The 26,842-nt window shown below is 44.6% G+C and overlaps 2 long non-coding RNA genes across 2 annotated transcripts; both read left to right on the top strand.

The window, feature by feature from the left end:
• The first annotated feature begins 5,012 nt into the window (after nucleotides 1-5,012).
• LOC135364100 (uncharacterized) lies at nucleotides 5,013-9,956 on the top strand. The gene is made up of 3 exons (XR_010410637.1): nucleotides 5,013-6,388; nucleotides 9,059-9,191; nucleotides 9,806-9,956. It is a non-coding gene; the product is annotated as an uncharacterized LOC135364100 (long non-coding RNA).
• Nucleotides 9,957-9,980: 24 nt separating this feature from the next.
• Nucleotides 9,981-25,215, top strand: LOC135364099 (uncharacterized). The gene is made up of 5 exons (XR_010410636.1): nucleotides 9,981-10,110; nucleotides 11,840-11,892; nucleotides 16,102-16,821; nucleotides 16,946-17,068; nucleotides 24,536-25,215. It is a non-coding gene; the product is annotated as an uncharacterized LOC135364099 (long non-coding RNA).
• Nucleotides 25,216-26,842: the final 1,627 nt, after the last annotated feature.

Raw genomic sequence — 26,842 nt, 5'->3', positions numbered from 1 at the left:
TCTGAATTTCTACTCTCCATACCCTCTACTCTTAGGACTAGAATTTTCTACTGCTGTTTGGTGCAGGTGAAAGCCCAACCAACTCAGAACCCAGGGGCCCCACCTGACCTCCCTTTGCGAAGAGCCCAGACCCTTTGTCCAAAGTTGCATCACTTCCCACCCAGCCCTTCCTGAGCCAACTCCCTGATGTCTCCCGGAGAACATAGTCGGCATCATCCCAATGACATCAGGGAAACTCCTATTTCCAGCAGTTTCTCCTTCAGCTGCAAAAATGTGCAGCAGTAGACAGGGTGTGGGCTTTTGAAGTCTCTGCAGGAAGCAGAGTTGTTTTCTCAGCACCACATCTGAGCGCATCTTCTGTGAGGGCTGTAGTTGCTCAGCTGCTTTGGAGCCCTCCCACCCCCTCCCCTGTCCACCACCACACCCGATGGGCCAGGGAGGGCAGACCCCACACCACGGGCTGGGTGTAAAGGAGGACAGAGGACCAGCATGGAGCAGCAAAAAGCAATGGAGGCTGGTAAGGGGGATGCCTGATACTTCTGGTTTGCCTGAGTGCTCTTTGTTTCTCCCACCCCTTGCTCAAAAAGGCAATAAATGCCACCGCACTTAAACTTACATCAGCTTAAGAGAGCCCCTCGATGCCTGCCACACTCCATCAGTGTGTTCATGCATCTGGAATGGCCATTCCATGTCATTTCCATAGTTTACTGGCACTACCAGACAGAAATGGTTTGGATTGTTTTGTTTGTTTGTTTGTTTTTATTTTTTATTTTTTTTAAAGATTTTATTTATTTATTTGAGAGAGAGAGAATGAGAGACAGAGACCATGAGAGGGAGGAAGGTCAGAGGGAGAAGCAGACTCCCCGCTGAGCAGGGAGCCCGATGCGGGACTCGATCCCGGGACTCCAGGATCATGACCTGAGCCGAAGGCAGTCGCTTAACCAACTGAGCCACCCAGGCGCCCCTGTTTGTTTGTTTTTAAAGATTTATTTATTTTGGAGAAAGAGAGAGAGATTGTTCGCACAGTGGGGAGGAGCAGAGGGAGAGAGAGAGAGAGAATCCCAAGCAGGCTCCATGCCCCTGACCCGGGGCTCCACCTCACAACCCTGAGATCATGGCCAAAATCAAGAGTCAGATGCTTCAAGGACTGAGCCAGCCAGGTGCCCCCGACAGAAATATTTTCATCACAAATCCTAATCCTAACCCCAGAAGACAAAGAAAGAAGTCCCAGCTTAATAACACTCAGACACCTGCCGATCCTGGCACACGGCTCAGAGAATAGTCACATCGGTTGTGGGCCTACTGTGTACCTGGGGCGCTTTCCCAGGTGTTTTGTTTGCTCCTTTCAGCAGTCCTGAGGACAAGTATTGTTATCCCCATCGTATAGCTGAAGAAGCTGAAAATCCCCAGAAGCTAAATCATTGGCCCGAGGTCACACAGTTGGCTCAGGTCAGGTCTCCATGTCCCCATAACCCCCTCTCTTCCCCATCTGCTTCTCCCTTTCAGACTCTGCAGGCAGAGGTAGGGGAGCTGCTTGGTCAATGAATCCTCTTACTTGGGACTAGAAAACTTGTAATATGTTTCCTTTTCCCTTTAGACACAGAAATGAGATCATTATCATTGCCAAGACAGTATTAAAGCCACCATACCATGCCTGGCTTCTACTTTAGACCTAAAGAAATAGACACTAGCTCTGTGACATGACTAATATAAACTCAGCAAAATAGAGTGAGTCAGACCATGTCCCTCTTCCGCTCAAATATCTTCTCATCTCAGGCTACTTGTCAGTGTCCTTATAATGGCTTTCAAGGCCCTACAGCATTTCCTCCTGGCTCTCCTCTGCCTGACTCCGCTCCCACTGTGTCTAGAGGGCAGCTTTCCCTTCGGGGTCTCCGTGAGTGCCGTCCCCTGGAGGTGTGCAAGCACAAGATGCTCCACCCCCCCCACCTCCTTTGCTCAGTCCACTCCAGCCACGTCAGCCTCTTTGCTGAACCCTGACACCCAGCCCCACGCCCATGCCCTTCACCATGATACCATGCTGCCTTTTCCCACTCAAAAACGTTCACACTGGACCTCATCTTTCCCCCTTTCAGGGAGGGATGCCTAATCATAGCAAATAATATCACCTTATTTTGGAACCCCTAAATCATCTGTGGGTTTCCACATGAGGTTCAACGCCCTGGACATTGGGAAGAACTCATGCTGCTTCTCCAATAATCAAGGGAAACTCAAAAGCAGGATGCCTCCCAAGCACTTCCTAACGGTTGCATGGCTGTATTCCATTCCCTTATCTTAAGCCTTAGGAAGCTTGACCCTCCCGTTATTTGAAACCTCTTTCAAAGGCTATGGATTCTTCATCTAGTCTTGGGAAGGTCCTGCTGGGACAGGGTGTACCCTGCCATTGGTTCAGATATGCACTTGGGTGCACTTGGGTGATTGCCACATCTAGACTTGTATTGATGGTCAAGCTGGTTACCACTGGGTATGGATACCTTCCCTCAACCAGGCACTTGTTTATTATCTCATGTAATCTTTGTTTCTCCTTATAAAGTGGCTCTTAATATGCCCCCTTTACAAATGAGGAATCTTACCAATGTCCTAAGATTAGTACCTGATTCCAAAACTCATGAGCTTTCCAACCAGCTGCCCTACCTTTCATAAGTAGGTAATTTCTCCATCCTTCCCAAACCCCAATTTCTGGATCTATGGCACATTAAATGCACAAAAATGCGAAGACAGATGGTAATGCTTCCATGTCTGAACAGTATTCTGTTAGCCTTAGAAGACACTCCCCAGCAGGAGGCTAGAAATCTGGGGTCCAATCAAGTCCAATGTTTATTAAAGTGTGCCACTGTTCTGGACTCCAGAACATTGTAGGTGATATTCAACATTTTTAATTAATTAATTTTTTAAAACGATTTTATTTATTTATTTATTTGACAGAGAGAGACACAGCGAGAGAGGGAACACAAGCAGGGGGAGCGGGAGAGGGAGAAGCAGGCTCCCCGCCAAGCAGGGAGCCCGATGCGGGGCTCGATCCCAGGACCCCGGGATCATGACCTGAGCCGAAGGCAGACGCTTACCGACTGAGCCACCCAGGTGCCCTAATATTCAACATTTTTAAAATTTTAATATGCTTTTGGAAAAAAATACAAGCACACCGAGCCTATTATTTAAGCTATTAATTAGGATGAAGTTATGTTTTAAAAAGTCATTAGAGATAATGAGGAGCTAATGGCACCTGGTTCTCAGAGGTGGCAAAAGTCAAGACCACAAATGACTAATATGACAAACTCGTGTACTCCGATGTGTCACGATCCAACAGTTCTGTCCTCTTCATACCCCAGCCAGGACACTGACTTCTTAGTGAGTTAAAGTTAATGATTGTCCAACTGTCCCGAGTTCCTTGGCCAGAACTGTCTCTTGCTGGCTTTTATCACTATCTGAAAACGGAACAATGGTTTCCTTTACTCTGACACATTAAAAATAAAATGGAAAACATAAAATAAAGAACGTCTTTTCCTCTTTGTGTAGACGTTTCATGAGATTTACTGAAAAACCACCTTTAGTGCTAGGAGAGTTTATGGGAAACCATATTCCGCCCCAAGAATAAACAGTAAATGGAATGATGATTTTCTAGGAAGGGCTGTGTCTGTGCGGGAGCAGCAGAAATGAGCTGAGAGAGGTTTTGGCAGCCCCACAGGGCCCTGGAGAATCAGGAGTGGTGATTAAGAAAGCATTCATGAGTTTATCTCCATGGGAGTGGGAGAGTGCCTCCTGTGAAGCATGAGGGTGTCCGTCTTATCTGGGGATTTCCTTTGGCATTACAGAAAATGATGCAGAGGTGCCTCCATTCCCCGGAATAAGAGGGGCGAGGCCGGCCGGGGCGGCGACTCCGAGGGGTCCGGATTCTCACGCTTGGCCACTCTTGCTGATCTTGGCTCCGAACCCCTGGTGGAACCCTTCATCCTCCGCCTGGCTCAGCTTGCCGGGCAGCCTGACACTGGGGGTAGAATGCTGAGTTCCCCCAGCCCAGGAGAAACGCACTCCCATTTTGCCCCTTCCTGAGTAAAAGCCACAGTCAGAAAGCACAGGGGTTGGTGGAATCTCTTTTAAAAACAAGACTGCTCTGGTGGGGAGATGTTCGTTGTAGCGTTGGCAACAGCTAAAAGTTGGAGGCAACTACATTGTTCGTGAGTGGGAGACCGGCTTAGTGTATTGTGGTATGTCTGGTATGCCCTATGATGAAATACAACGAAACTCTTTCCAAAAGATGATAGCAGATCTATGTGAATGGACAGAGAAAGACGCCCAATTGTGTAAATGGAGAAGATAAGCCACAGAACTATATGTAGAGTGTGATCCAATTTCCATGTATTATATATAATTATGTCCGTCAATGCATAGAGAAAGGTCTGGGAGAAAATTTGCCTGCTGGAGGGGGTGGGTCAGGGCTGCTTGATGAACTTGGGGCAGGGTGGGGGTGGTGAGAGATGGGTCCAATGGTGCTCCCTCTCCTTTCAGGATCTAGCCAAGATTTGACCTAATAGGACAGTACTGGTGGGTAGTCAATTCGAGTGACTGGATTTGCCCAGGCCACCCAGTGGATAGGTTGTGGAGACAAGATTTGAACTCAGCTCCTCTAACCCCAACGTGATTGTTTCTAGGACCCCCTCGGGGAAACCTGAACTTTGGGCCCTTTTCCAGAACTGGGAGAAATCGGTCCTTAGACACTGCCTGTGAGGCTCTCCCATTGTCTACGGAGGCGGTCAGACCCACTGTGCGCCGAGAATCAGCCAGCCCGGGGCACAACTGAAGAGGGCGGAGCCTATTCCACCCCCTGGGACTAGGATTGCTTCCTCATCTTTCTTCCACAGTGTTCAAGGTCCCTCATCCTGCTCCTAATTCCCTGGCGTCCACCCCTCTTCCCTGGGCATTTCCCTAAACTCAAGGGCTTCCCCTCCCTTTATTCGTTAGTCCTATCAAGTCATTCCTCAAAACCTTGCTCCCTGGGAGAGAAGCAATAAACAAATTCCAGGCAACGCATTTGCATTTTAACTGGGATTTTCTGGGAAAAACTCCTGACCCAGAACAAATCCATCCATTCTTTCCACATGCCGTTTGTGAGCACCTACTCCAGGCCAGGTGCTGGGACTCAGTAGTGAGCTCTGCCTGGCGGAGGAGGCCCTGCAGGGTCAGGGTCTAGCAGAGGCAGGGCTGCTTGGGGGATTTCAGACAAGAGGGCAGCGGAGCACAAGATGCTTTGGGAGAAGTGAGCTTTGTGAATACAATCAAGGCAGACCAAGGAGGCACTGTCCCAACATTTATGGGAAAGTGTGCTCCTAGGAACAGTCAACTTAGGGAGAGGAGGATTAGGTTCAAATCTCACTCCACTACCTACTCACTGGGTGACTTTGGGCAAATCCAGGCGGTTGAACCTGCAATTTCCTCATGAGTAAAATGGGGATTAAAAAGAGTGTGTAGGACCCAACCCATGGGATTCTCATCATACTAAGTGAGATGTGTTGTGATTTGCTCCCCACATCACAGTGTCCCAGAAGAATGTTGTTAAGATGTCTACTATCTCTTCCAGGAAGTAGTAGACATGTTAACTCATAGCTTGTAGCTATGACCCTCCCCGCCTCCCCAGACCCATGACACAGAGGTCAGGGGCCAAGCACTGGTGCCAAGAGTGCTCAGATGCACAGACTCTGAGGCCAAGCATCCAGAGCCAACTATGTGACTTCGGGCAGCTCACTTCACCTCTCAGGGCCCCAGTTTTCTCATTTTAAAATGCTCACTCACTATATGGGCTTGTTGAGAGGATTAAATCCATGTAAAAGCAACACAGATCGTAAGCTCCTTGACATCCAGTCTTGGTGATGATGATTTTTTGGATTTGACACAAAAAGCAAAAGCAACAAAAGCAAAAGCAAACAAGTGGGACTACATCAAACTAAAAACCTTCTGCACAGCAAAGGAAACAATCTGCAAAATGAAAAGGCAGCCTACTGAATCAGAGAAAATATTTGAAAATCAAATATCTGATAAGGGGTTAAGACCCGAAATATATGAAAATCTCATACAACTCAATAGCAAATAAATAAATAACCCGGTTAAAATGGCAGAGGATCTGAAAATGCATTTTTCCAAAGAAGAAATATAGATGTCGAATAAGTACATGGAAAGGTGTTCACCATCACTAATCATCAGGAAATGCAAATCAAAACCACAATGAGATATCACCTCACACCTGCTAGAATGGCTATTACCAAAATGATAAGAAATTAGAAGTTGGAGAGGATGTGGAGAAAAAGGAACCCTTGTGCGTGCACGATTGGTAGGAAAGCAAAAAGTGGGTGCAGCCACTATGGAAAACAGTATGGAGGTTCGTATTCGACTTCTGGGTATTTATCTAAAGGAAATAAAAACACTAACTCAAAATGATATCTGTACCCCCATGTTCATTGCAGCATTATTTACAATAGCCAAGACATGGAAATAACCTAAGTGTCCACTGACAGATGAATGGATAAAAAATGTCAGATATATGTGTGTGTATGTATGTATGTGTTTGTGTGTATACATATATAACATATGTATATGTATATATAATGGAAGATATATTACACATATATTTAATGGACTATTATTCAGCCATAAAAAGAAGGAAATCTTATCATGTGTGACCACGTAGATGGACTTGAGGGCATTATGGTAAATGAAATAAGTCAGAAAGAGAAAGACAAATACCATATGATTTCACTAATATGTGGCATCTAAAAGCAAACAAACAAAACTCCCTGAACTCATAGCTGTGGAGAACAGATTGGTGGTTGCCAATCTGTGGGAGGTAGAGGGTGGGCAAAATGGGTGAAGGTGGTCAAAAGGTACAAGCCTCTATTTAGAAAACAAATAAATCCTGGGGATATAATATACAGCATGGTGACTATAGTTAATAATACTGTACTGTATATTTGAAAGTTGCTAAGAAAGTAAATCTTAAAAGTTTTCATCATAAGAGAGGTGCCTAGGTGGCTCAGTCAGTTAAGCCTCCGACTCTTGGTTTCACTCAGGTCATGATCTCAGGGCTCGGGGTGGAGCCTGGCATCAGGCTCCCTGCTCAGCGGGGGAGTCTGCTTCCCCTCATTCTCTCCCTCTGCCCCTCCTCCTGCTCATTCTCTCTCTCTCTCAAATAAATAAATTTTCTAAAAAGTTTTCATGATAAGAAAAAAATTTCTGTAGCTATGTGTGCTGATGGATGTTAACTGGACTTACTGTAGTGATCATTTTGCAATATATACATTGTTTGAAACATTATGTTGTACATCTGAAACTAATGTTACATATCAATTCTACCTCAATTATTAAAAAAATCTTTGTAAAAACCAGTGAACCATGCCTGACTTGGGTTGGTCCAGTGTGAGCTATTAGCAGGGACCACTGAAGAAGGGTCATGCACCCAAGGATGAGTAAGGCTGGATGGGCAGTGTGCTCAGCACCCTGGTTGTTCGAGAATTCTGCTTCACTTCCTAGCAGAAGGGAGCCGTGTACGAGCAATGCATGACTGGTAGTCTCTATCATACTGATTCTCTGACTATAGCATTAGTCACAGATAAAAATGTGTCAAACCCCAGGATGTGAGGCTTTACACTTTTTTCTGCAAAAAAGAATGAGGTCTAAATAATAAAACTAACAGTAGGCTACTCAAAAGAGCAAAGCTGGGATTTCTACAACTAGGATAAATAAAAATCAAAGGAAGACAACTATTACAAAATGAATTAAACTTAGACCTAAATGTGAGATCTGAAACCATAAAAATCCTAGAAGAGAGCACAAGCAGTAATGTCTTTGACATCAGCCATAGCAACATTTTTCTAGATATGTCTCCCAAAGAGAGAGAAACAAAAGCAAAAATAAACGATTGGGAGTACATCAAAATAAAAAACTTCTTCACAGCAAAGGAAACAATCAACAAAACAAAAAGGCAACCCACTGAATGGGTGAAGACATATCTGATAAGGGGTTAGAGTCCAAAATATATAAAGAACTTATACAACTCAACACCCCCAAAACAAATAATGCAATTAAAAATGGGCAGGAGACATTAACAGACATTTCTCCAAAGAAAACATACAGATGGCCAACAGACACATGAAAAGATGCTCAACATCACTCACCATCAGGGAAACGCAAATCAAAACTACAATGAGATATCACCTCGCACCTGTCAGAATGGCTAAAATCAAAAACAAAAGAAATGACAAGTGTTGGTGAGGATGTGGAGAAAAAGGAACCCTCGTGCACTATTGGTGGGAACACAAACTGGTGCAGCCACTGTGGAAAACATTAGAGATTCCTCAAAAAATTAAAAATAGTATTACCATATGATCCAGTAATTGCACTACTGGGTATTTACCCAAAGAACACTAAAACACTAATTCTAAAAGATGTATGCACCCCTACATTTATTGCAGCATTATTTAGAATTAACCCAAGTGTTCATCAGTTGATGAACGGATAAAGAAGATGGACACACACACACACACACACACACACACACAAGAATATTACTCATAAAAGAGAACGAAATCTTGCCATTTGCAACAACATGGATGGATCTAGAGGGTATAATGCTAAGTGAAATAAGTCATTCAGAGAAAGAAAAATACCAAATGATTTCACTCATATATGGAATTTAAGAAACAAAACAAATGAACACAGAAAAAAAAAAAAAAGAGAGAGAGAGAGAAAAACAAGAACCAGAGTCTTAAATAAAAAGAACAAATTGGTGATTTCCAGAAGGGAGGCTGGTGTGGGGATGGGTGAAACAGGTGAAGGGGATTAAGAGTACTTACTGTGATGAGCACTGAGTAATGTATAGAATGTTGAATCAGTATATTGTATGCCTGAAACTAACATGATACTATGTTAATTATACTGGAATTAAGAAAATAAATTAATTTTAAAAAATAAAATCAAACAAAATGAATTAAACTTATGAAGCTGTTTTATTCTGAGAAACTAAGTATCTTCCTGCTGATTTGGGGGATTTCAGGAATACCAGGGGCTTCCAGTGTCATTCAAGCAGCACTGACCTGATATCCGGTCATGCTGGTCCTGGACACAGATGAGAGATACAGGAAGGCAAGACACTGAATCATCTGTCTTCTTCCAGCATCAGCAATGAGGTATGTGCAAGTGCTGGTAAGTAGTATGGCAATAAAGCCCTTGGGATTTCAGAGGAAGGCTCGAATTTTGAGGTTTAAGATGAGTAGAGAAGGATTCAAGGAGGGGATGAGCTCTGGGTAGACAGGATGATGAAGAAGGAAGAATCCTTCCAGGGAAGATCTTTGGTATCAAAAAAAGAATCCATTTTAAGCCCCTTTAAATTTGGTATGAGAAGGACTGGAAAGAGAAGAAAAGGAGAACTGTAAGGATTAGGATGGCAGAGCAAGGGTCTCTTAGGCAGAGTAAAGCCAGAATCTATCCAATGGCACCAGCTTCCTGAGAAGTGCAGCCCCTCAAGCCTTAGACCACCCCATCCTCAATGAACTCAGACAAAGGGATAAAGGTTTAAATGTACCCTCTGGACCAGACCTCAGTTTACTTTCCAAAAATAATTTATCAGATGTTCCAACCTCATAATATGTCCTATAAACTTAGGGACAGTTCAAAATATGGAACTAAACTCCTTTGTGGGTGTTTGTGTGATCAAGACAGGAAAGCATTATGTATTAGACTTGTGACACAGCCTCATGGGATTTGAGCTTTGCTGCCTTTTTTTTTTTTTTTTTCTAATCAGAAACTACGTGAGGCTGTGCCTTTCTAGCCCCACAAAGAGAAATTTTTATCTAATAGTGAAATGTAGAGACATTTACAGTTGTGGGTGCGGCTATCCTCCGACCAGCTCCAACACATGGTACCCCCAGGAGCTCCCTATTCAAGACAGGCCTGAAATGTAACCAGCAAGTGACTATTCTGTTCGCTGTCACTGATGGGCTCAAAAGCACCAACTGGAGGAGTACTGCTTCCAGAATCCGTCATTCACCATGAAGCCTGTGGGTTGAATACCTCCCCCAAAGATGCGGCTGCCTGCAAGCTGTGAATGTAAGCTTATTTGGGAAAAGAGTCTTTGCAGATGTCATTAAATTAAGGATCTTGAAATGAGGTCATCCTGGGTTAGGATGGGCCCTGAATCCAATGTCAAGTGTCTTTATAAGACAGGAGCAGGCCACATGAAGACGGAGGCAGAGGTTACAGTGATGCATCTATGTGCCAGGAACAGCAAGGATTATGAGTGGCCACCAGAAGGCTGCAAGATGCAAACAAGTATGCTTCCCTCTAGCCTTCATGGAGTGCAGCCTGCCCATACCTTGATTTGGGATTTCTGGCCTCCAGAACTGAGACAAGATACATTTTTATTGTTTTAAACCACCCAGTTTGTGGGAATTCGTTCCCAGCAGCTTCAGGAAACCAATACAAGGCCCTTGAATTGTCTTTATATGGCATCTAACAGAAGATGTTAGTTCAAAAGTTCTTTTGTTTTTGAAGGAACCGCCCCCTCCATTAAAATTGGCAAATACTACCGTCCAGATCAGAAATCACTGGGTTGAGGAGGAGGGCAGAACAGAAAAAGGCTATTACTGGAGTCCAAGCCCCGGAACGGACTCCTGGGCTGTGCCTCTCTCCCTCATCTGTCAAATGGAAACATCATGGGGCGCCTGGGTGGCTTAGTCGTTAAGCGTCTGCCTTGGGCTCAGGTCATGCATGGTCCCAGGTCCTGGGATTGAGCCCCACGTGGGGCTCCCTGCTCGGCGGGGAGCCTGCTTCTCCCTCTCCCACTCCCCCTGCTTGTGTTCCCTCTCTTGCTGCGTCTCTCTCTGTCAAATAAATAAATAAAATCTTAAAAAAAAAATGGAAACATTACGGAGAGCTAACAACATCAGTCATGAGAATGCGCCATGTTGACATGAAGGGTTGACGGCTCCCTCTACCATCTATCTCACCCTCAGGGGCCCTGATTAGAAAGAGCCCCCTTGCTGAAGGTGTAGATTCAATGTGGAGAGAACACAGAGCATAAGAGCTCTGCAGTCAGACTGCCCGGGCTCCACGTCATACAGATTTGTGACCTTGGGCAAGTTCCTTCCGTGAACCTCAGCTCCTTATCCATACAGCAAAAATAATAATAAAAATATCAAGCCACTAGCATTGATCATAGGTTGCATGTTCGGATAAGGTATTTGATTGGCATGATGCTTGGCCCATAGGAAGACCTCAAAAAGGTCACCTGTCCTCATCAGTACCACTATTCCGCTCTGATAAAGAGGGCTCCAGGCATGTGGCCCCAGTGCTAAGCCACCACTCATGTCACGCCCTCAGGCCTCCTGGGTCCCCTTGCTTTCCCTTCACCTCACCCACCACACCTTGGCTGTTCTGAATGCAAATGTCATCGCCCTAACGAGGTAAGAGTAATAATCCACCACCAACAGTTGGGATTTCGAGCTGGGGAGAAGGAAGCAGGGGACAGAGGAAGCACTCACTTCAGTACCACTCATCAGAGGGTTTCACCTGCTGCAGCCAAAGTTGAGGAACCTGACCAGGAAATCATAAAGAGCCCAACAACTTCATCGTTCTCACTAAAAAAGAGGAATTTTTCAGAGCTAATATTTTTGCTGTAAAAAATGACTTACCTAAAATTTGGTAATGACTTCAATTAGTTTTTCTTCTATTCAATTCAAGAAAAATTGAGTTCTTAACTTAAAACACCCATGCATTGAATAATCTCACTTTTATAAGGCTTATCGGACTGTGCATTTTTCTTCCTATGGTTCTATAGGTCTATGTGCATACAGAGGTGTCTGGGATGACGTTCCGCGAATGTTGACAGTGGTATGTTATGATGTCATTTTCCTTCGCTTCTCTGCCTTTGTACTTTTATGTGTTCCTTGAGCATGTATTAAAAAACATGTATTATTTTCACAAAAACAACAAAGGTTTTTGTTGTTGTTGTTTTAATTAAGTAGGCTCCACCTCCAACATGGGGCTCGAACTCAGAGCCCCGAGATCAAGAGTTGCATGCTGTACTGACTGAGCCAGCCAGGCGCCCCGACAACGTTATTTTTAAAAACTGATCTGTTGATACCTAGAATAGGCAAATACACAGAGCCATCAAGTAGACTAGGGTTTACCAGGGGTTGGGAGTGGGGGTGGGGAATGGAGAGTAATTATTTAATGGGTGCAGAGTTTCTGTTTGGGGTGATGAAAAGTTCTGGAAATGGGTAGTGGTGATGGTGCATAATGCTGTGAACAAACTGGTAAAATTTTGGTATATCTCTATTTTACCACAATAATAAAAAACAAAACAAAACTTATCTCTTGTGTTTCCCACCCCTTGGACACTGTGACAGTAAAAGCCTACATAGTCACCTTGGCCAAGGAGCCTGGCCAATGGGTTCACTTCTTCAGTTCAGTATTTGCATAAATGAGGCCTTAATGATTTAACCCCAGGAAAAGACTAACTTGGGGATGTCAGGATCTTAGGCAGGGCCCAAGGAAGAAAAACTGTTAAATAATTTGAGTGGAAGAGAGGGGTGGATTGGACAGAATCTTTGCTGTTGCCCTTGAAAGCCCAACAATAGATTCGAGCTTTCTTTTCCTTTTGCAAAACGGGCCAAGAAGTTCTGAGCCTTGATCCCTTTGCTCTGTGTCTTCCCCTTCAGCTATGTTTCCCATGTTTGGCCCAGTGATCCAATAACCAATTCCAAATTTACGTCTGTGAGTCTGGCCTGGTGCCTGTCATCTTCCAAGGAAGCACAATCCCGTACTATGTGTTTTCTCTCTGAGGAAGACAGATGGATCAGCAAATCGTGGACTGGAGACAGGAACACAGGCCCCACCTCTGGCTTGTCAATTCTGAGCCCCTCAGACCCTCTGTTGAACGTTGCTGCCATGGCAACCATAGGGGAAAACACCTGGCCGGGAGGGAGCCTGCCAAAGCCCACTGTAGCAACAGCAAGGGACGAAGAGGGTATTTCCGGGAGAGGCAGTGAGCAATTAGAGACGAAGGGGCCAGATCTGAGCCAGCCAGCCTGAATAGTCTGGAAGTGTTTGACCCAGAGTTTAAACCAGAGAGGCTGAAAATATAATTTAAAAAAAATCAGTATAATTGCTTTTGTAAGCGCTAAAGCGAAGGACTCCTTTTTAAGTTCCTTTCTCATTCTTTTTTCTGGGGCATGATGACCAATAAGAACATTGGCCTCCATTCCTGGCCCTTCATGGGGTTTATAATTACAGCAGATCCACAGAGAGCTCCCAAACACCCTGGCCCGGCCAGGCGGAGACCAGCTGTTTGCACACAGACCTCGAAGGGAGTGATGCCTGCAGACAGTAAAACATGTTCTCATATTAGCGTCTTGCTCGTGAGCATTGCTGCACTACACTGTTAACATAAGTCACAGGAGGCAAAGTGGCTTCCCTGTGTGTGTTTCTCCTCTCCGCTCTCCCCTCCCCCTTTTTTTTAGCATGGAGTTTTAAATTTCACGTTCTGTGATCTAACTTCCCATTTCCCACTCACAAACAAATGACATCTGGCCACTCTCAACAATAAACTTGGAAAGATGAGACATTTCCTGTTAGTTCTCTATGTAACCCCTGCTTAAACTTTCAAATTCCTGAAAGAATTGCCTGAAAAATAAATGGATCATTAAAATGTGGGGTGGGGGGACAGGGTTGGGGAACCTGCCCCAAGAGCCCTTTGACAGTTAATGCTGATCAGTTTTTACCAGTATTTCGGCATTTTTTTTTTTTTACCATGTTTTAGCGCTGAAAGATCAAAATAGATTTGTTATTCCGCACAGCCACCTTATGGAAATAGCAACTGAGAAAGCCTTCCACCAGGCTGCTGGCTCCCACATCACGGCTGATTGCCCAAGTCCTTTAAGTGGAGGTAGAAAATGCTGTTTTAAGGTACTCGGCTGGTTTTTAGCACCCTGCTTATGTATCCACTTGATTCCTAAGAAATTGCATATGTGGCCCCACAACCTCAACAGCTACCCAACACTTCTCACTTTTTTCGGATCTACATTGCCAAACTGGAACTTTCTTCCTCATCTTCAATGGCCAGCCGGACATTTCTTCTTGGAGGCCCTGCCCTACGCCCTATTCAGCACGACTGAGCCTGCTTACCCTTCACCAACCTACCCCCCTAAACCAGCTCCTTTCCCATGCTTCCTCTTTCTCTCTGTGATTCCAGCCTTCTCTAGTACCCAGTGCAAGCCATGGCGTCAAGGTGGTGCAAGCCACTCGGCCCCTAGAGACAGCGACCCCCGCTAACACATCACACGTGACCCTTCGTCTCATTCCTCCAACCATCGACCTTCTCTGTACACTTCTTACCACACTGGGACAAGTCCAACGATTTCCTAATAGGTATCCCTCTGCCACTTCCTGTCCCCACCCACCTAGAAGGTACCGACAGCTCGTCTTTCTAACATGCCACACTAATCCAGCATATTCCTCTCAAAGTCTTGCAATGAATGCTCAACGCTCACGTGCAGCGTGGGGGTCACGGGGGTACCAGTCGGGCCCTGCCCTGTGCGTGGTTGAATGCTCTGCCGTCCTGTGTTGAGACTCTTAATGTTGGAGCAAGGAACCCCGAATTTTCATTTTGCCTTGGGTCCTGCAAAATAGTTCATGGGTTCTGCTTCCATGCCAAGTCCAGACTCCTTAGCTTGGCATTGAGAACTGTCACAGTTGGCTGGCCCCTCTCTCTAGTCACATGAGTAGATCTTGACATCAACTCTCCGCTCCAGCCTTTCTGATTGACAGTCTGTTGTAATGGAGCACACCGTGCTCATTCCTGCTTCACCTTCTTTGCTCATTCAGTTCCTCTCTCCAACCATACCTTCCCTACTCCCCCCTGCCCCTCTCATGTCAATCCTACTCTTATTTCAATATCCTCCTCCTGCCTAATCTCTCCCTTCACTCGATTCTTCTGGCAATGATGGTCAGCCTCATCTGGCTCTTGTATGCTTATTTTTTTCCTTTTACTCCCTGAGCCTTGTTCTCCCAACTGGTACATATTGGGCTCAGGAAGCATGTCTTAGTTGTCAGAGCCATCCTTACAATGTCTTGCAGGGTACACGGGTGCTACTTTTCCCTGTTTCTAGTGAGGTGTTAGAATGTCTCTGCTTTAGGACGCCTGGGTGGCTCAGTTGGTTAAGCGTCTGCCTTAGGCTTGGGTCATGGTCCCAGGGTCCTGGGATTGAGTCCTGCATGGATCTCCCTGCTCAGCAGGGAGACTGCTTCTCCTGCCCCTCTCCCTGCTCATGCTCTCTTTCTAGCTCTCAAATAAATAAATAAAATTTTAAAAAGAAAAAGAATGTCTCTGCTTTATAAACAAGTAACAGACACAAAATGGGTTACAATTTAGTCAAGGGAAGAGTGGAAAACTAGATGTGTTCCCTGAGTACCTCTACGTTAATTCAGTAGCTACGGGGTGCTTGCTCTGTGCCCGGCCCTGTTCTGCTCCAAGCAGTAGAGAGGCATCTGCTGGAGTGGTTGCTGGCTCTCTGGGTGTCCCCTACGGCCCGAGGGATGTTCAGCTGCTGGGCCCACAGAGGCAGGCTGTCCCCCCGTCCATGCTGCCCTAAGGCTCATGGAGACCATCTTCAGCTCCCAGGTGAGGCCATCCCAGCCATGTCCTCTGGGGTCTTGGTACCCACTTCCCAGTCCCATCTCTTGGATTCCTCAAACGCACCTGCGGCTCTGGCAGCCGGCTCTCTGTCTGGGGCACGACTTCTAGGAACGACGGAGGGGGTGCTCTCCCCACGCAGGCTCCACTGACTCAGGAAATCTAATTCATAAGGAATTTGCCCAAATCAGTGGTTTCTGCTCTGAGTTCCCTCAAAAACCCAGGTATTCCGATCATTCATTCCCTGGGGCAGTGACCGCCTCCCCGTGGCTGCTTCCTCCAGGTGGAGCGAGGGTTATGGGATAGAGGGAATATTGGGAAGCACATAGGTTAGTATTTCAAATTATGTAACAGCTCACCCTCCTCCGTTTAACAAATACTAACAGAGCACTCCTTCCACATGACAGGCACGGCGCTGGCCCCTGGACCGACCCCGCCAGCTCCAGCCATGGGGCGATACAGCACATCGCAGACCTTCAGTCCAGAGGGAAGGCGCTCTTCGTATCCTTGCATCCATATAGGATACTATGATTTCTTTGAGCTGAGATGTTCTTCTTCCTTAAAATCCCCTCCACTAGGGTTCATTAGGCTTCAGGCTTTGGAAAACAATGTGGGGACCTTTCCTTTCCTCCTTCCCCCTTCTTGAAAGTGAAGGGGATGGGGAAGGGCGGTTCCTGGTGGCAGGTGTGTTTTGTCTCCCTAGGTTTTCAGTCCCCGGGGGTCAGGACTGGCTGTCCACTCCGAGGGGAAGAAAATAGTGGGCCAGAATGAAGAGTGGCAGCCACGCGGCATGGCACCTGGGGTCCAGCCGTGGTGGGGTGTCAGGCCGAGGGGGGCGCCGCTCGTGTGGTTAGTGCAGACTGCCTAATTCTTCCTCAGATGGTGCTGAGGAAAACGCTGCCCAGAAAGATCCTCACAGGGAGGTGGAGGGGACACGTCAACACAGGAGGCCAGCCACATTCTGAGAAGAGCGGAAAAGAGAATTGGGAAACTCCCTAACGGCCCACTACAGAAAAGAGGGATTTGCTTTTCTTAACGCCACAGAATTGCATCCGGAAAACACTAATTTTTTAATTCAGATTTATTTATGATCACAAAGGAAAAGCATGTTGATTTCTCGTTCTCTGGTGAAGTGTTTTTGATGGTGGAATTTTTTTTTTTTTAAGATAATAGGTCATTTATTAAGCTTCACATAGAAAAATGAGTATTTTTTTCATGTTTATTTGAAAAAGGCTGTTTTTTTCTCAAAAGGTTCTTACCAGACTAAAATCAGAAGCCAGCCACGGAGGAAAACAAAGGCATTTTGACATTCATCACTGCTTGTGGAGGACCCCACAAGATCCTAGGCATGGCCAGCACTACGGAGAAAAGCAGGTAAGACAGAGAGCCTGGATCCTCAAGGGACTTGCAGCCCACAGAGGGAGAGAGATAAATGCTCAGACTGAGTGTGAGGAAGGAGGAAGAGATGGCTAGAATTCCTAGAATAGCTTGCATAATTTGACCTGAAACTCTCCAACGGCTCCCATTTGGTTCTGAGAGGAAAGCCAAGTCTCTCAATGGCCTCCAAGGCCCTACTCCATCTGTTCTGGCCCCTTTCCTCTGCGGCCCTGTCTCCTCCTTTCTCATTGCTCCCTCTCCCTTCCTCCCCAACACACACACCAACCACACTGGACTTCTCACCATTCATGCCAGCCTGGGAGCTTTCTCTCTGCCTGGAACATTCCTTGCAGAGATATGCTTCCTCCCTCAGGCCTTTACTCAGCTGTCACCTTCTCCATAAGGCTTGTCTCCCATGCTCAACACACTTTATGATTTTTTCCCTGCATCACAGACCTCCTGAAAGCACATGAGGTACACTCAGGGGTCTATGGGCTCACTTTGAGAACTCCTGCATTAGAATTCCATGGGGTATTCATTCATATTCAGCTCCCCCAACCTGTCCTTCTGAGATGCTCTTTTAGTGGCTCTGGAGAGGAGCCTAGAATTCTGCATTCTAAAAAGCAGCTCAAGTGATTTTAATGATAGGGTCCAAGACCACCCTTTGCAAAAAAAAAAAAGAAAGAAAGAAAGAAGGAAGGAAGGAAGGAAGGAAGGAAGGAAGGAAGGAAGGAAGGAAGGGAGGGAGGAAAGGAAGGAAGAAGGAAGGAAAGAAAAAAAAAGGAAACCATTGAAAGATTTCAGATGGAGAATGACAGGATTAGATCAGACCTGTAGGGAGGCCCAGGGGCCACGCATCCTAAGCTCCAAGAGATCCTGGCGGTCTAAATCAGGGGCCAGCTAACTACCTCCTCTGAGTGAAATCTGGCCCTCCACCTGTTTTTGTAAATAAAGTTCTTTTAGAACACAGTCACACCTATTGTTTCCCATAATTATCTATGGCTGCTTTTGTGCTCAGATCATGGGGTTGAGTAGTTGTAGCAGAGATTGCATGGTTGGCACAGCAAAAAATATTTACTAGTTCACACTTTTCAGAAAAAGTTTGCCAACCCCTGGTCTAAACCAAGGGCTGGAAAGCAGAGAGAAAAAGTGATCAATATTTAGAGACAAGATCAGAGGAATGTATGGGTGGATGTGAGGGTGGGGAGGAGGACCTGAGCCCCTGAGGATGAGCCCTGGTCTCAATTTCAGACCACTGGGTGAAGGTGATACCAGCGAGTGAGATACATGTTGCTGGAAGAAGCCTGGAGTTTATGTAAGGATGGTCACTATGTTTTAGAACATGCATTCCATATATTCTCCAGGCTTAACACATGGTTCCTTTTTTTTTTTTTAAGATTTTATTTATTTATTAGAGAGAGAGAATGAGCAGTGGGGAGGGGTAGAGGGAGAGGGAGAAGCAGACCCCCAGCTGAGCAGGGATTCCGATGCAGGGCTCGATCCCAGGACCCTGGGATCTTGACCTGAGCCAAAGGCAGACGCTTAACCAACTGAGCCACCCAGGCGTCCATTAACACACAGTCCCATTGAGATTTTCTGTAGTTTGTTCCCACCAGGCTGGTCTTTTCCTCTCAGAAATAAGACTAACAGCGGGGCGCCTGGGTGGCTCAGTTGGTTAAGTGTCTGCCTTCGGCTTAGGTCATGATCCCGGGGTCCTGGGATCGAGCCCCGCATCGGGCTCCCTGCTCTGCGGGAAGCCTGCTTCTCCCTCTCCCACTCCCCCTGCTTGTGTTCCCTCTCGCTGTGTCTCTCTCTGTCAAATAAATAAATAAAATCTTAAAAAAAAATAAGACTAACAGTTTACCAGAGGAACCCCAGGCACAAATCTAAAATGCGTTACCTCAAAATATATGTGTGTGTGTGTGTGTGTGTGTAGTGTATTACCTTATTTATCCCCATCACCCAATGAAAAGGTACAATTATTTTCACTTTACAGATCAGAAAAATGAGGCTTACAGATTAAAGTGCCCAAGAACCAGTCTGAGTCCAGAGTTCTTAACACTGCCCTTTGCAATCTTGAAGATTTGCTAGGTACTTTTTATGGTTTGCAAAAAGGGTTTGAAAAGACCACTCCCGGGCGCCTGGGTGGCTCAGTCGTTAAGCGTCTGCCTTCGGCTCAGGTCATGATCCCAGGGTCCTGGGATCGAGTCCCACATCGGGCTCCCTCCTCGAGGGGAAGCCTGCTTCTCCCTCTCCCACTCCCCCTGCTTGTGTTCCTTCTCTCACTGTGTCTCTCTGTCAAATAAATAAATAAAATCTTTTAAAAAAAAGGAAAAAAAAAAAGAAGAAAAGACCACTGTGACAGGTAATGAGGATTCCATTTTTGGTACGTTTCCACCCAGAGCTTGTCCTTACCCTTTGCTTCCTGTTTCAAAAGCAGTTTCTGATCCATAACAAAACATTACACTTAATCCCATCTACAGTAACTGAATATTTTTATTACCAGTTGTTGTGGAGCCTGGCCAAGGTTTTGATAAGCTCAATAAAATAAGTCCTAGCCCTTGGTAATTGGTTCACACTGATTGATAGTCTCGGTACTGAAGCAGGAGATCCAAAGCTGAAAACCACGGTGCTTGTCTATTTACAGCCTGAGGCTGGAGACTGCATGCCCCAAAGCTGATGACGGTCCCACTGACTTTTAGCACAGATTTCACCTTTGTCACATGAAAGCCCACCTCTACATATGAAGATAAGGCTCCCCTTCCTAAATATTCATCCTAGCCCTAAATAAAAGGAACCCATTCACCCTTGCTTGAGGAGTCATGGCTTTGGAGGTTATTCCCCGTGATCTCCTTACTTGCTGCAAATCAAGTTCCCTTTGAGCAACAACTCCACTTGGTGCAATTTCTCTAACTCACCAAGGAACAAGCTCACGTTAGTTGGGCTATAGTAGGGCTTATGGTATATGGTATATGGTATATGGAAGAAGGTAGGGGCGGGGTTTCAAATCAGTGGGGAGAAGACAGATTATTCCATAAATGGACATATGAAAGAGACTAAAATCACCATCTCCCATCAGGTACACCCACTTAAGCCCCCAACCTTCCCATATTTCCAGATGGATTTAAGACCTAAATATAAAGCATAGAACTTTAAAATTATGAGGAGAAAATGTAGAAATTATCATTAGGACCCTAGGTGAAGGATGAGTTACTTATTGCTAAGTGCTAAAAGCAATTTTCAGACCCCCAAAATACAAAGTAGGGAGGGAAAAAATGATACATTTCTCTACCTCAAAATAAAGATTTCTCTACACCAAAAGACACCATAAACAATGTTAAAATATTAGCAACTCAGTGAGAAAATACTTTGCAACACAGGTAGCAAACAAAGGATTAGTAAAAAGAATATAAAGAATGCTTGTAAATCAGTAAGAGACAAATAATCCAATTTTAAAAAGGTTAAAGAATATAAGCAATAGTTTTTTTAAAGAGGATATATAAATGGCCAATAAACATATAAGAAGTTCCTCAGTCTCATTAGTACGTAGGGAAATGTAAATTAAAACAACGAGGACCTACACAGTAATAGCTTTGTATGGTGACAGAGAACGCACACTTGTGGTGAGCAGAGCATAACGTTAGACTCGTGGAATCACGACGTGACGTTATAGATGTGAAACTAATGTAACATTGTGTCAACTATACTTCAGTAAAAAACAAACAAAAACCAGGAGGACTGAGGTCATCCCTATGGGATTGGCGATATTTCAGCGGGATGGGATCTAGTGTGGTGAAGATGTGGGGCAAGGGAAATCTCCGAGTGCTCCGATTGTAGATTAGATTAGTCTCACCTGGCCCTCAGGGGCAGCAATTTCACTGTGTCTCTTACAACTCAGAGTTCCTACTCCAGGACCAGCAGTTACCCTTGGAGGTATCTTCTCTAGAGAAACGCTTGTGCCTCAGCACAAGGAGGCATGTGCAAGACTGCCCGTGCAGCGTGGCTAGCAAATGTGAAAACTATAAATGTGTAACACAAGGGGGAGTGTGTAAATAAAACAGCGCACAGTGCATTCAGAGAAACGAATCACATCCATATGGATGGACCACAAGAGATAACCCCCAAAACTACCACTTGCTGATAAAAGCAACTTTCAGATTAGATGTAGAGCGTGGTAATCTTTTATATAAAAACACCTACATGAAACAAGACTATGCCTTTTCCAGAGGTGCATATAAATGTATGTAAAGTGTTAAAAGTTAAAAGTTGTCTGGATGTATACCCACTGGTTCATAACTGGAGTTTCTTCTAGAGAGAGGATAGTGAGATTGTGGCAAGGTGGTTGAGGAGGGTCTGAGCTATCCAATTCTGATTCTGCACCCAGTTCCGATCTGTGGGGTTTTCCCCACCATCAAACAATTAATTCAATTCTGACGCTGTCTACATAGGTTCAGACCCCCAAGATTGCCCCCCTGCAACTTCAGATGCCGGTAGCAAGGGCACTGTGCTTCTGATCGTCAGGCTATAGATCTGAGATCCCAACACCCCCCCTCCGTGGATTTGATTAATTTGCTAGAACAGCTCACAGAACTCAGGAAAACATTTATTGATTAGATTACCCGTTCATTAGTTAATTATAAAAGCATATAACTAAGGAACAAGCAGATGGAAGAGATGCACAAGGCAAGGCATGGAGCTTTCTTGCTCTCTCGGTGTGCCACTCCCCCCAGATCTCCACAGGATCACAAACCTAGAAGTTCTCTGAATCCTATCCCTCTGGGTTTTTATGGAGGCTTCATTACAGAGGCACAATTGATTAAATCATTGGCCATTTGTGATTGAATTCAATCTCCAGCCTCTCACTTCTCCCCAGAAGTCAGGAGGTGGGGCTGGAAGTTCCAACCCTCTAATCACATGCTTTGTTCCCCTGGCAACTAGCCCCCATCCTTAGGTTACCTAGTGGCTTTCCAAAAGTCACCTTATTAGCATGATAGACACCTTTATCCCTCTCATCACTTAGGAAATTCCAAGGGTTTTAGGAGCTCTGGGCCAGAACTAAAGACAAGGACAAATCATATCACAGCAGTTCTCTGAGTTTTGGGTATCTATCATCTATCTCTGTGTAATTGACACAATTAAAAAAATAATTTTCATTTAAGAAAATAAACTGGTCTTCAATGAGTTAGGTATAGAAATCGAGAGTAAGCCATTAGACAATTCTATAGCAACTTAACAATGCCACAACATCCAACCTCATGATCAGTGGGTTCATCTCAATAAAGAGGGTATAGGCCAGTTGTTGAGCTCAGTGGCAGAAGAGGAAGGCAGAGGAATTCCAAATGAGGGAAAGATTCAAGATGTTGCTGGTGTGAAGATTGAGGGGGCCACTTGAGAAGGAATGTGAATGGCCTCTAGAAGCTGATCCTGGCTGACCTTCAGCAAGAAAAGGGGAAATTCAGTCCTACAACCACAAGGAGCTGAATTCTGTGAACAACCAGAATGAGCCTGAAAGCAATTCTTTTCCAGAGCTTTGACGTAAATCCAGCTGACAACTGGGTTTCAGCCCAGAGATAGCCAGGGCATAGACCCCAGTGGGGCCCCCCTGGCCTTCTGGCCTACAGAAGCATATGCTAACGCATGGATATTAATGAACAATAACAACAACAACAAAGCCAGGGTCAGGATATGTTTTCTTGGGATGGGTGTTCTGCCTGTAAATTGGGAAGGTAGTACCTTAAGATCTCCTCCTTCTGCTATTTTTCTTTTGTTTAAGGCTGTGGTTCTTAGCTGACTGGGAGAGGGGAGGGGTGCTGCTTTCCCAGGAGACAATTTAAACAGTTTTCAGGGGAAAAAATGTCTGTGGGTATTTGAGATTGTCCCAAAGACTAGGAATCTCTTGCCATTTACTGTAAGCTTTGAAGAAGCCAAACACTAACCAGCAGGCACCACATGCCCTATGAGCCATCCTGCCAGTCGGGAAACATTGTCTTTATGTGGACCAAACTGAATCTCAAATGTGTAAAAAGCTCTAAGGTTTACTGTTTTGGTTTTTTTTTTTTTAATTTACGACTTTAAAATCGGTTGTTGAGGGATTATTCCACATTTCCATGTGGGCTGCTCTTCTGTGTGGATAGGACATCAACACCATCTAATAAGACTCACTAATGGCTGAGCCAAGCTTGCACATTGCTCAAAATCAATGTGTAGGAGAAAGCGTCAGTGCGATTGGTGGCCAATATCACACCCTGATTACAGTCTTGTTGACTTGTGGGTTGGTGCAAATTTATGAGGAAGGCCATAGTCAGGGCATAAAACAATGAGCTGCTGCTTCTGGGGTAATAGATTTGCTACTGAATGCATGTTATTGGGAATGGAAACTGGAGTCTGAAGAAGGCACCATGACACCCTGGGGTGCAGGGCAGTGTGCGTTGGCAGCCTAAACTTGGCCCCACAATAACTCAGTCCTCACAGGCAGTCGGGCCAGAGAGATTTATGGACCCCAAGGAACGCATGCGACCAAGGCTGTTCAAAGGAGGCAATACATTGTGAGATTCTGACTGTCAAATAACATGTTGGGGTTTCTTCAGTGGTCCCAAGACTTAGAGATTACATCTTTAACACATCAATAACTTAGCCTCTGGTTAGCAAGGTTCACTGGGGCATGACTAATCAGAGGATGAAAGTGTCTTTGTGGGGATTAACTTTAATGAAAAGAAAAGGGATAGTTATTTGGGGAGTTTGAAATCTTCCATAAATCAAAGTGAACACTGACAAAGCAGGTTCATAAGGTAAGAATGAAGCCATTGTGGGGAAAATGAAGGACCAGCTACTTTTTATATAAATCACAGGTCAGGGCTACATTGGTCGAGGATTCCATGGGAACAGGACCATTTAACTTCTTCAGGTGTAAAGGAATAATATTTGGGGGAAGCTCAGCCCTCCTTAAGGAAAACCAGATGGCCCTTGTCCTTTTTAACCCTTTCCCACTGACTTACGAATATCTGGCAATGGGCTCATTGAATCTTTGAGGGAGCGATCTCCACTTATTCCAAATTCAGCTTTTAAGGTACATCCTGAATCCATCCCTTATCAAAGGGCCCTATAATTCAAAGCCTACCCAGGAAACCATGGAAATGACTCCATGTAGCCCACCAATCACCTAAGAAAGATGATTCTCTGTCCCACTGAGAGTTTAGGCATTAAAGGTATAAGAATGAGCCAGAGGTGGACTCCACTGTAATCAAGTGACTAAAGTTTACTCCACGAGTAACAGGGAAAACTGACATCACATCCCTCCTGATGCTATGCATTGCAAAGGACTCAACATCAACAATGTTGTGTTGCTGCCAAAATTGTATAACCTGAGTCTAATCATGGGGAAACTACCAGATAAACCCAAGTTGAGCGAAATTCTACTAAACAACTGACTTGTTCTCTTAAACTTTTTTTTTTTTTTTTTTGTAGAAGACAAAGAAATTCTGAAGAGCCATTCCAGATTAAAGGAGACTAAAGAGATATAACAACAAAATGTAATGTGTCATCCTGGACTGGCTTCTTGTCAAGACAGAAGTATTGCTATATATAGTATTGGGACAACTAGTGAAATATGACCCATGTTTTGTTAACAGTACTGTATCAGTGTTAAATTTTCTGTATTTCATAATTATATACAGTTATGTAAAAGACTACCCTAGTTTCTAAGAGAGAGAAACATTTTATGGTCAAAGTTCATGATATTTGCAACTTATTCTCAAAAGGTTGAGGAAAAATTACATATGAAATACATGTGTGTTTGTAGGTGTGTACGTATACAGAGAGAGAAAGAGAGACAGAGACAGAGCCAGAAATGTAGCAAAATGTTAACTAACAATTGGTGAATCTAAATGAAAAGCACATAAAAATTTATTGTACTATTCTTACAATTTTTGTATAGATTTGAAATTCGTTCAAAATAAAAAGTAAAAAATAAAATGAGTCAGATATACCTTAAGAATAGTAAATGCGTGGGGAAGTACACATAATCCTCAAAAAAGAAAATTTTCTAGCTGAGCTCTTGTTGCTGGAGTCAGTCTTAGTCTGTCAGAGAAAGTGTGCAATATGAAAAGAATGGTTCATAGTATCATTTAGGAATGTTTTTGACTTCAAGTTTCATAAACTCAACTTGTACAAATATGAACCCACATTTGTCACGTCAGCCATTCTGGAGCTGGTGAGATTTCCAGGCTCCTATCTTTTTATTATGCATTTTTAGTGGATTGGCTTTTTGCCTCGTGGATACAAGATGGCTGCAGCACTTCCAGGCACCCTGTCTTCTTTCCGGGAAGAAGGTGGAAGAAGAAAGGAGAGGCAGCATCTGTTCAGAAAAGCAAAAGATTTTCTAGAAACTTCCAGAGTGCAGTTACAGATAAATACACTGAAAACACGTCGATTCTCTGGTTACCCTTCTCTTGACCATGAAATTATGTATTATCAAATATTAAGAGAAGGAGTGGAGCCTAGAGACTGAATTCAGTCCTGGTTCTATTTTTTACTCTATATGTGGCTTGATACAAGCCACTTGAGCTCTTTGGGCCTCAATTCCCTCATTTTAAAAATGAGAGCTTTAAACTAAATTATCTCAAGTTCCCTCTGAGCTGTAAAAATCTATGCTTGTATTTCCTATTGTTTAAGGGTGCTTTAGTCTGAAGGACACACAACTCTGACTTAAACTGGCTTAAACAATTAGGAAACTTATTATCTCACAAAAGGAGGTGGCTAGGTAGCCCTGGATTCATGGAATTTGATTTAACTACCTGATGGCATCACCATCAACATCTCAGGCTCCTTCCATTTCTCTGCGCTGCCCCTGCTGGACTGGCTTCATCTTCAGGCTTTTAATGCAATTATTCCAGGTGGTATATCCCAGATAAGACAATGTGTGTACAAGGAAGAAATAGCATCTAGTCCCATGGGAAGTCTCCTTTCTCACGGGAGAGAATTAACTTTCCCGGCAGTTGCCTACAGACGTCCTCCCGTGTTTCACTAGACAGAGTTGGCTTGTGTGTGGGTCTTGCACCATCGAAAGGAGGATGGAATTAACTCATTGGTTTAGACTAACTGGCTTAGCCTACTCGTCTGAGGTCAAACAGATTTCGGGAAGTCAACCATAATGTGTTTGTAGTCAGGGTTCTCTAGAGAAACAGAACCAAGAGTATATAGAGAGAGAGACATATAAGAGGAGATGTATTGTAGGAATTGGCTCATATAGTGATGGAGGCCGGGAAGTCTCAGTCAGCTCTCTGTAGGCTGGAGACCCAGTAAAGCCAATGGCATAATTCAGTCTAAGTCCAAAGGCCCGAGAACCAGGAGCTCCGCTGCCCAAGAGGAGGGAGTTTGCCCTTCCTCAGCCTTTTTGTGGATTGGATGATGCCTGCACATATTGGTGAAGGCAATCTTTTTACTCAGCCTACTGTGGAATTTCTTCTAGAAACAACCTCACAGACACACCCAGAAATGTGCCAGGTATCTGGGTATCCCTTAGCCCAGTCAAGCTGACACATAATATTAATCATCACAGTATTCTTTACCTATAAGGGGGAACTATTTTGGAAAATAATTTTTTTCCAGATACCACAGGAGGGTTCATAAATATCAAAGGCTCACATGTACTTGCTCATCCCTCTAAATCAACATTTGTCACTTCCACTTTCACCAATGAAATATCTCCTTTATTGACTGCTCTAAGAAATAGTCTGAAAGGAAATGCCCACACAGCCCTAGGGGGAGTGGATG

Source organism: Mirounga angustirostris, unplaced genomic scaffold (assembly GCF_029215605.1).
Source record: "Mirounga angustirostris isolate CCGP_5_RB_7025 unplaced genomic scaffold, mMirAng1.0.hap1 SCAF_4, whole genome shotgun sequence".
NCBI classification, from domain to species: Eukaryota; Metazoa; Chordata; class Mammalia; order Carnivora; family Phocidae; genus Mirounga; species Mirounga angustirostris.
Note: the sequence above shows the minus strand (reverse complement) of the source record. Positions and strands in the feature narration are given on the sequence as shown.